Here is a 9,800-nt window from a genome sequence, read left to right as displayed (position 1 = left end):
GTAATTATAAGAAAGCTATTTCCACTACAATTTATGCTTTTTCAATATCTTGTGATACCATGTAGTCTCCAAGAGCGACTTCTTACGATTACGCAGTCTGCTTAAAACAACAGGTAGGCATGATTCTGCCAGAAGGTTTTAACCAGTTCAGACTGAGTTCGGAGGAGCGCAGAAGCAGTGAGCAAGCCGGGCTGCGTGACGTTAAGCTGTAGCGTTACAAACGACGCAGTAATTGGCTTCCGAAAGACCGAAGAGTTGCCGTCTGTTACTGCATGAACGCTCAACCGACTTCGGCCAGCGCAGGATTCTGCGGAACTGAGGCTGAGCTTGTGCAGCACTGGGATAAATCGAACAGCCCAGCTCAGCGTCCATGGAAATTCCGGTTGAATCTAATGCGTCAGTTCTTGCACAATGTGACCTAGATCGGCCAATCGAAAAGACCTAGTGTGACTTTCCACAATTATGCACTTAAAGTTTCCTTGCAACAGTGTGTTCCTTGCATTTTAGTGTTTATAAAAATTATAAACGCTGGAGCGGGGCGACAAAATGACAGCCGTTTACAACTCGCTGTAACGCCGAATTGGAGCCCAGCTCTTGAGGAGGAGGAGGGAAGAGCACTGAAGGGAGGGTACTTAGGTGAACGGTACTGAGGGGTCACGTGACCTGGGGGGTCACGTGACCTGGGGGTGATGTGACCTTACGGTCACGCCGACGCCGACACCGACGGCGACGCCCCTCATGCCGGAAACGGGCGCGTAAGAGCTGCGCTCTAAAAGGAACGTGAAGACACGAAGCTCGGGAGCTTCCTGTCTGTCTGTCCCTTTTTGTCCCCACGCTCCCGGGTTACCACGTCTATTCTTAATCAGCTCGACTGCCTGTTAACTAAGATAAAAGTATGTTATATGAATCCAAATATACATTTTCAATTATGATTATGTTCGTCCAAATGCCTAGAACCTCGAACATATTTCATGCCCAACAATCTCACGGTGGAAACGAGTGAAAGCAACACTTAAAACACAATTCTCGGCCGGCGGTATTTGTGTGATAGAACGATTTTGAGCCGCAATTGTTCTTTCTGGGAATGGATATAAATTGCCCACACAGGTTTCATATCAAGAATCATCGAACTAATTTAATATCCGTGTCATGACCCTTCAATGGTCCATCCATACGAGATAGTTCTCCGGTAAAATATAAGCATGTCATAGACTAGAAAGGAGGAACACCCCCGATGAGAAGACGGTTCAGAAATTATGGGCAGTACTCATAGGACAGAGCCAAACATAGTTGGGTTGCAGCAGTTCTAGTGAATAAACAGACTGACTTTGACAACTTTGCTAGTGCCAGCTTTTCGGTACAAAAGAAAACAATAAGTGCCTCGCAGTTCTGCCGGGGAGCCAGCAGAAAGCCTTGCGTGCGGGCCACTGATACCATGGAAATCCCCCAAAACTTGCAGGGATTAGCAGATATTTGCGACGCGGAGCATGTTACTGTAAAACCTCCATAGTGTGAATACATCAGAAACCACCAAGCGACCCAGATGACCGTGGCAAGATCAGTCTATTTTTCTTCACATACTAAAAACCAAGAGGAAAATAGGGCCTCCTCATTTCGGTTTTGCACTCGGAGCTTCACACTCCTAAAGCTCGAGCTTATATTTTATCCCCTTAATTTTGTCGTAGCAGATTGCAACTTCAGAAGCCATCGGGCTTGAATGTCTCACCAAGTATGAGACGTCTGTGAGAAGTGCGCACTTAGTGCTGACTGCTGCTAACTTGACCGGTGTCAGGGCCCTTTTGGCCACGGTGCCCTCGAAGCGCCTGCATGGCACCCCGGTCACGCTCCGCCCATGCAGGTTATCCCTGGCAAAAACCAGCTGCGTGGGCTCTTTGACGAACATGGAGTCTCCCCGGGCTCCCATGACGTAGGAAAGTTTGTCCTCTTGCACCAAGTCACAATGGCCAAGGTGAACCTAAAAATAAATCCGTGAATAGGTTAATTGGCATATACCACATAAATCTGATGCTATGATGGCCCTTTGGATGGAGGGACTAGATAAATCAGTTTCCTAACAGACTGATTGCGTTGAATTTTAGCGCACTTTTTCCCTATACCCTGGTGGAAAATCATGACGATGGAAAGATGACGGAAAAAGCCTCATAGAAGCCTAACCGTAATATGGGACATCATATACCAGCGAATAAGCGGCTCCAACACAGTGGATTAGGGTGGAACGATACAGACGGACGGAACCATACAAGCATTACGTATTATGGGACATCCTATAACACCGTAGTGGTTAACGACGGAACCATGCAAGCATATCGTAATATGGGAAATCCTATGTCAGCGAAATGGCGATACCAGCTTCGTGGAGCCATATGGCTCCACCATGCATGTATCGCCTTTTCACAATTTTACAGGGTGATTTTTTTAAGCTTTACATATTTGTCTAAAAAGTTCGTGAAAGCTACCCTTACGCGGTTTGTGCAGGTGAGTTATACGGCCAGGGGTACATAGTATAGGGGCCTAATCATATTGATCAGTAAGATAATTAAATACAATTTGTTAATTAACTTAATTTAGTAAAAATTAACATATGCTTTCAATTAGAAACTTGCTGAGTCATCGTAAACGACTGAATCATCTCTTTTTAGAAAAATATAACACAGAGGTAGCATTTTACGCATTCTGTAAAAACGCTTTATTTGGGCGCGTTTCTAGGTATTGGTTTCTTATCGGAGCGCAGCTCTCCGCCCACCGTCCCATTCCCCAGGGGCTTAGACGTGCAAGACACGTGCGCCCTGCTTCCCTCCATCCTACGAAGGAGGCGAGGCTTCGCACTGCGCCCAGTGGGCAGCAAGGTTGCGGGCACAAAGATGCGCTCTGATAAGAAATTGAAGTCTGGAAACGCGTCCCATTTGGGCATTTTTTTTTAGAACACCGTAAAAGATTTAAAATTAATGAATATATAATATTGAGTGTCTAGTTGCCAAAGTAGAGTCCCTGTATATTGCAGCTGTGTATACGCCTCCCTCTGGTAATATTACTGACTTCTTAGCAATTTTTGATAACTTGCTGCAATTTTTGAGTGAATTTTCTCTACCATTTCTGATACTTGGAGACATCAATCTTAATACAATTGCTAATGATGGACACGCCAGAGAGTTTTGGGACATTTTCAATCAATATGCCTGTAGCAACAAAATAACGCTGCCTACCAGGGTGAGTCAAAAGAGTACAATTCAATTGACGTCTGTGTTACAAATGTGCTTGCAAATAAGCTTGTATCTGGTGCGTTCATAGAGATCATCAGTGACCATCTTCCTATTTTTAGCCTGTGCCCTTTCATGCGTGAAAAAAGCACAAAGCAAACTGAAACACTTCCTTATAGAAAAATAAGTTATGAAACGCTGAATACTTTTACTTGCCTTTTAGAAGAAACAAACGGAGGAAAATCGTTGTTCAGCATTTAATATCTTTCATGGGAAGTATAAAGCAGCTTATGACGCATCCTTTCCTTTAAAACAATCAAAACGGAAAAGTAATAAAATTAGGAGACCCTGGGTAACCGCGTGTTTAGTAAAGAAAATCAATAAAAGGAATAAAATATATCACGCATTCGTGCGTTCACGTGACCTGAACGTACAAACAGAATTTAAAATAAAAATGAGGAATAAAGTAAACTCTGATTTGAAGGCGGCCAAACGCCAGTATTAACAAAACAAATTTATGTCTGCTCACGATGGGGGACCAAAGGAATGTATTGGAGGTTTTTAATACTGCGGCAAACCTGAAAGAACAGAAAAGTGCAGTGAAAGAAATCCTAATCAACGGGAATGAGTTGACGGGCGTTGAAATGATAAACGAAATGAACATGCATTTTATAAATATCGGCGGAAGTATGGTATCGCAAGGCAATACAAACGCCGACGTGATGACAATGACGAAGATAACAAATTCAATAATGTTCTTCCCGACAACAGTGCATGAAATAGGAACGCTCATTGATAAAATAAAGATAGACGTAGCAGCGGGTGACGACGGGTTGAAGGCTCAACCACTCAAGTATGTAGCCAGAATTTTTAGCCCAATACTATCATACCTCGCGAATAGCATGTTAGAAAGCGGTATTTTCCCGACTGATTGTAAGCTAGCTAAAGTTACTCCTATTTACAAGGGCGGTAGTAAAAAAAGTATCGAAAATTACAGGCCCAATTCTGTACTAACAATATTTTCTAAAATATTTGAAGGCGTAATAAAAAACCGCCTAGAAAGTTTTTTCACAAAGCATAGTGTAATCTCCACCACCCAATGCGGTTCCAAAAGGTAAAATCTAGAGAGCAAGCTCTTTTCGACATTAAAAAGAAATTGGTTGCAAATATTGAAGACAAGTTACTTACATTCGGACTGTTTTTAGATTTGTGGAAAGCGTTCGACACCGTTCAGCATCCTATTTTACTCAACAAACTAGAATATTACGGCATCCGCGGGGTCGCGCTCGCATTAGTAAAAAGCTATTTAACAAATCGGCAACAATACGTAAAAATTGACAATCTAGAATCATATAAGGAAAAAACGCGTCATGGTGTCCCACAGGGTTCCATATTAGGCCCTTTACTTTTTCTAGTCTATATAAATGATATTGTAAGCATTTCTGGTTCCCCGGAGTTAATAATGTATGCAGACGACACTAATATTTTTTTTTAGTGAAGCAACTCCAGAATGCCTGGAGGAGAGGGCAGACGCCTATATTGCAAAGCTTTCAAAATGGCTGAGTTCCAATAGGCTACAATTAGACTCGAGCAAAACAAAATATGTGATTTTTAAACAAGCAACAAAACGTCTTACAACATTTAGGGTTTAAAAGCGCTAAAAACGACGGACAAGTAGGAGAGACACACACCACAGAGCGCACTGTGGTGTGTGTCTCTCCTACTCGTCCGTCGTTTTTAGCGCTTTTAACCCCTAAAAATGTTCAACCAACTAGCCCAAATCCAAACCCTTCTGTCTTACAAGCTCCATTGAGATTAAGTGTGAAGGTGATTTAATAGATCAAGTAACTGAGCAAAAATGTCTGGATGTGTGGTTTAACTAAGAGTTAAAATGGAATACACATGTAAGTAAACTAATGTAAAATTATCACGAGTCCTTGGCTGTATTTATAGAGTGGCTAGCCTTGGTGCCGAGGTGGTTAGTAGAAACATTGTATTACTCTTTATATTTTTCCAAAATGTGTTACGGAATTCTTATATGGGGCACAACTGCACCATCTGATTACTATAAATTACTAATCCTACAAAAAGAAGTCCTACGTATATTCGAAAACAATGGGGGAAGAATAAGAGAACTTCGGACGGAACCACTTTTTAATAAATACAAGATCTTAAAGGCAAATCAAGTATATTACTTCAAATTATTTCAATTAATTTATCTAAAAAGATTATACGCCACCCCAGTCGCAACAGAAGAACTGTACCCGTTCCGTCATGTTAAAAGGCGGGAACCCATACAAGAACTAATTACGGAAGGCACAGTATTCGCGACTCCAGCAAAACGGACGCCGCCAAGCGGGAAAACCGGGAACCAGTCGGTCCAGGTCGCTCCCCGCCCCGCCGCGTCTCTGATGGCTTTCGCGGACATTTGCTGTCGGCGCGGGGGCGAGCAATGTAATTTGACGAAGGTCCGAAAATTTCTTAAGTTTGCCTAAGTGTTCATTAGTGTGGTGAAGCCTCAGTAGATTGTTTCGTTCCATCACGTGTTTGAAAGCCCGTTTACTCCACAACACACGGTCGCGTGCTGTCAATTTTTTGGATGAGGAGGAATCACGAAAAAACGTTTTGATTTCTCGTCTGTCTCTAATCACATTCAAAGTGACGACTGCTTGGTAACTGATAAGTGGTTTCTTTATAAGGATGTAGAACAGTGGACTGAGGTCGACAGACGAAGTGTTTCACTGGAGGGAACACGAATGTTGCAGTCAAGTGAATGGGAAGGTTCGATAGCTGCTTTCCTTGAGTTTAGTTGTGCTCGATTAGCTTCAAGTTAATTTGAGCCACTAAGGCCGGCCGGTGTGTTGGGTATTCATCTTGGCGGCTTTTCGCCGAAAAAGACCACATTAAAGGAGTTGGGCTAATTTCGCTATTACTTGATTCAGAAAACCTGCTTACTGCATGCATATGATTAATGAGGGAAATTATCTGCTTTCAAAAGGTGGGGGACGCGCCTCGCAAAGTTAGAAGCTGTCACGTCATCAGGATCTATCGCGCCTCCAATATTTATATTATAACCCCTGTCGAAGCCAGCAGCAATATACGTCTACATTGCTCAGGTTGACCGGCCACAAAAAATACTCATTTTATCCGTTCAGAATTCGAAGTCAAGTTCAATGCAGAGAGGTCTGAGTGAATCTCCGATGAAGACTCTCCTCAGTTTGTCCGCATTCGTCTCCGTTCTACCGGCTAGAACCATTTGGCTAAGTTTAAGTAGTATCTCTCTGTCTGTCAAATATACTTTTATTCAGCAGTTCACCCAACAGTTAGTTAACTAAGTTCATATTTCAACACGAAGAATATACTAATATCGCTTTAGTGGGACCATAGTACGTAATATAATACATTATCCACATATTCGTCAAAATGACTTCTCGATTGCTACTAAAACCTGAATTGAAATACGAGTATCAGCTGCTTAGTGAAGCGCCCGCGAGTTGACATGCTCCTTGGCTCAAGAAGCGCTTGCTTAATTTTCGTAATTTTCCTGCAGCCTGTGTTCTTGACCGAGCACACGACTGGAGCTGTTTCTTGAAACGCGGACAGGCACAAAAGCTCAATTTCGCGGACAGATAAGTCTCATGGTCGAGGCATGCGAGTTAGCTAAAAATTACTCTCGGTGGAACAATTTTGTAGCCCTCGCCGCTTTTCTTAGATGATCAAAACTAATTAGAGTCTATTACCGTTTCTCCGGAGCCCATAGTTTCGGTTTTGATCGAAGTCTCCGAAACGAAATTTTGACATGAAAATAACAAAAAACACCGGCAAAACAAAACTATGCTTGGCAAGTTTATGCGCACCGGCTACACTTAACTGTCTCAGCTCAAATACCCATAAAATTGGGCATTCAACAAAAGAAAATTTGTTAAATTGAATGCGCCACCCATTTAGGCGGCCCGGCCGAGCCGACGCGACCTGGACTCAGCCGCCATGTTTGTTTGGTGGTGGCGCCCCCTATAGGTCGCTGGAGTCGCGAATACACTATCAAACAATTAGTCTATTAAATAACATGCCCTCTATGAACTATGCAAAGTTGTTCCCTTCATTTAAAAAAGAATGTAAAGCACTGCTAGTAGGCAGCGATATAAAGTTTATATAAAATTTATATAATTTAACTAAGCTTCCTAATCACAATGCAGTGTTGTATTATACTTTATACCTTCAAAATTCATTCTTGTTTTATTTTATGTGCATGACTCGCCTTGTTGGGTGTACACTGTTCAGTTTCTGTAAAGTGAGCGATAATGATGTTTGTTATTTGTGTGTTCCTTAGATCACTTCTTTTTTCTTTCAAGTAGATTATAGTCTGTATTCTTGTTTTTTGCATGTCGTACCCATTTTTCTCCTTATATACATGGCTTTTATTGCTGCATTTGTGTAATGTATGTGTGCCTCAGTTCTTTAAAAGTTTTTTATCCTGCAGTATTATTTTGTTAGATGGAATGCATTTTCATGATATATTTTTTATGTGTGGACTGTAAGGGACCAGTGCCACGTCAGGCTTTTTTAGACTTTTGCACTGTCCCTTCTTTCGGGCTCTGCCCGCAGGAAAACAAATAAAGAAAGAAAGAAATCTATTAGAAAAGTGGTTCTAAACACTCATTGCTGGGGGCAACTCTTCTGGTCTGGTAAAGGTGATGTGGACCCCTCCATGACAAAGAATCAGAAGGGTGGGGAGACTCCAATGGTAAAAGAAAGAACAACCCTACCATGATTGCTGGAACACAAAATATATGAGGAGGCCCCTAATTAAAATAACTGAGCATAAATGAAGCAGACCTTTCAATGTAGGCAGGCCCAGCCTTCGAAGAGAAAAATATATTTCACAGATCAGATCAGATCAGAAAACGTTTATTGGGTTAAAAAAAAAAAAAGCTAGTGGTCGGTTTTCCCTAGTCCAGGATGCCGTTGGCTTCCGCCGCCTTGCAGGCCCTTTCAATCAGGAATTCCTGATTTTCCAGGTCGCTGCACGCTAGCTTGGCCTCCCACTGCTGCCGACTGTTGTCTTGTACCGTAGGAAGTGTGGGGTTTCGGGTGCATTCCCACGTGGAGTGGTAGAGGGTCGCCCTGGCTTGGCACCAGGGACACCTGTCCGAGTATGTTTCCGGGCTTATGTGGTGGAAGCGTAGCAAGCTGGGGAAGGTTCCCGCCTGCAGCTGTCGCCACCTGATGGCCTTGTTTCTGCTGAGCTTGGGGTGCGGGGGTGGGAGACTCATTCTCCCCGCTTTGTAGTAGTTGAGTACGCTGCTGTATGTTTGAGGTACTGGTTCCGTTGGCCCGCTCGCTTCTTCCGCCGCTCGGTTGGTGTATGCTCGAGCGACGGCGTCTGCGATCAGGTTACCGGTCAATCCCTCATGCCCTGGGGTCCAAATGATTTTGTGGATCACGCCTTCCTTCCAGGCGCGTTCTAGGGCTGCTGCTGCTGTCTTATTGATAAAACCCCACAGGTAGTTCCTGCAGGCATTTTGTGAGTCGGTTAGGATCGTGTAGGATTTCTTTGTCCTGTAGCCGTGGATCATGGCGAGGGCGATGGCGTGTTCTTCCGCCCCTCCATGCTGGCGTTCTTGATGGAGCAGCTGGATATCTCGTCGTATGCGTGGTCCAATGCCACAGCTACCTTGGCATCCCGGCGGTAGTCCCCTGCGTCCACGTATACGAATGTCTCCTTGTCTTTGCCTTCACGCTCATAGTATTGCGCTCTTGCTCTTCTTCTTCCCCGGTGCATGATGGGGTTCATGTTCTTCGGTATGGGCCTAACTATGTAGGTTCCCTTGACTCCGGCGCCCAGTTCCCTGGAATTTTGGATAACTTCTGTACAGTCGCCGTACCCGAGCTTTTGTAGAAGCTGTCTGCCAGTCCCGCTCTTCTTTAGTCTGCTTCGTTGTGCCATCAGTAGGGCTTCCTTGTGTTCCTGGAAGGTGTTGTGCACCCCCATTTCTTCTAGTTTTGCAGTAGGGGCGTTCTGCGGAAGCCCGAGCGCTATCTTGTATGTTTTTCTGATGAGGACTTCGACCTGCTCTTGTTCTTTCATGTCGAGGTAGTGATACGGTAGACTGTACACTACTCTGCTAATAACCAGTGCTTGTATAAGCTTCATGACGTCCTTTTCCTTGAGCCCTCTTCTCCGGTTCGTGATCCTGGTGATCATCTTGGTCACCTGTTCAGTTGTTTTCTGTAGTAATTGTATGGTGCGCGTGGCTTTCCCGTTATGCTGGATCCACATGCCCAGGATTCTCAACTGCTTGACCTCGGGTATGTCTTGTCCGTCCAGAGATACATTAATGGGTACTCCTCGGTCGTATCCATTCCTGTGAATCCCTATAATTTCGGATTTCTCTGGAGAGCACCTCAGTCCGCGGCTCTTCACGTACACATGGACCGTGTCTGCGGCTCTCTGGAGTCTCTCTTCCTTCTCGCCGAGGGATCCTTCGGTGGTCCAGATCGTGATATCGTCAGCATAAATTGCGCGTCTTATCCCTTCAATCTTTTCTAGCTCCACCGGCAGGTCCCTGAGTGCCAGGTTGA

General features: G+C 44.0%; 1 pseudogene; it reads right to left on the bottom strand.

Annotated features, from left to right (window-relative positions):
* Nucleotides 1-8,146: 8,146 nt before the first annotated feature.
* Nucleotides 8,147-9,397, bottom strand: LOC115314945 (annotated as a pseudogene).
* Nucleotides 9,398-9,800: the final 403 nt, after the last annotated feature.

The sequence above is a fragment of the Ixodes scapularis genome, unplaced genomic scaffold, assembly GCF_016920785.2.
Source record: "Ixodes scapularis isolate PalLabHiFi unplaced genomic scaffold, ASM1692078v2 PGA_scaffold3__209_contigs__length_174095766, whole genome shotgun sequence".
NCBI lineage: Eukaryota > Metazoa > Arthropoda > Arachnida > Ixodida > Ixodidae > Ixodes > Ixodes scapularis.
This window is presented reverse-complemented; position numbering and strand designations above follow the sequence as displayed.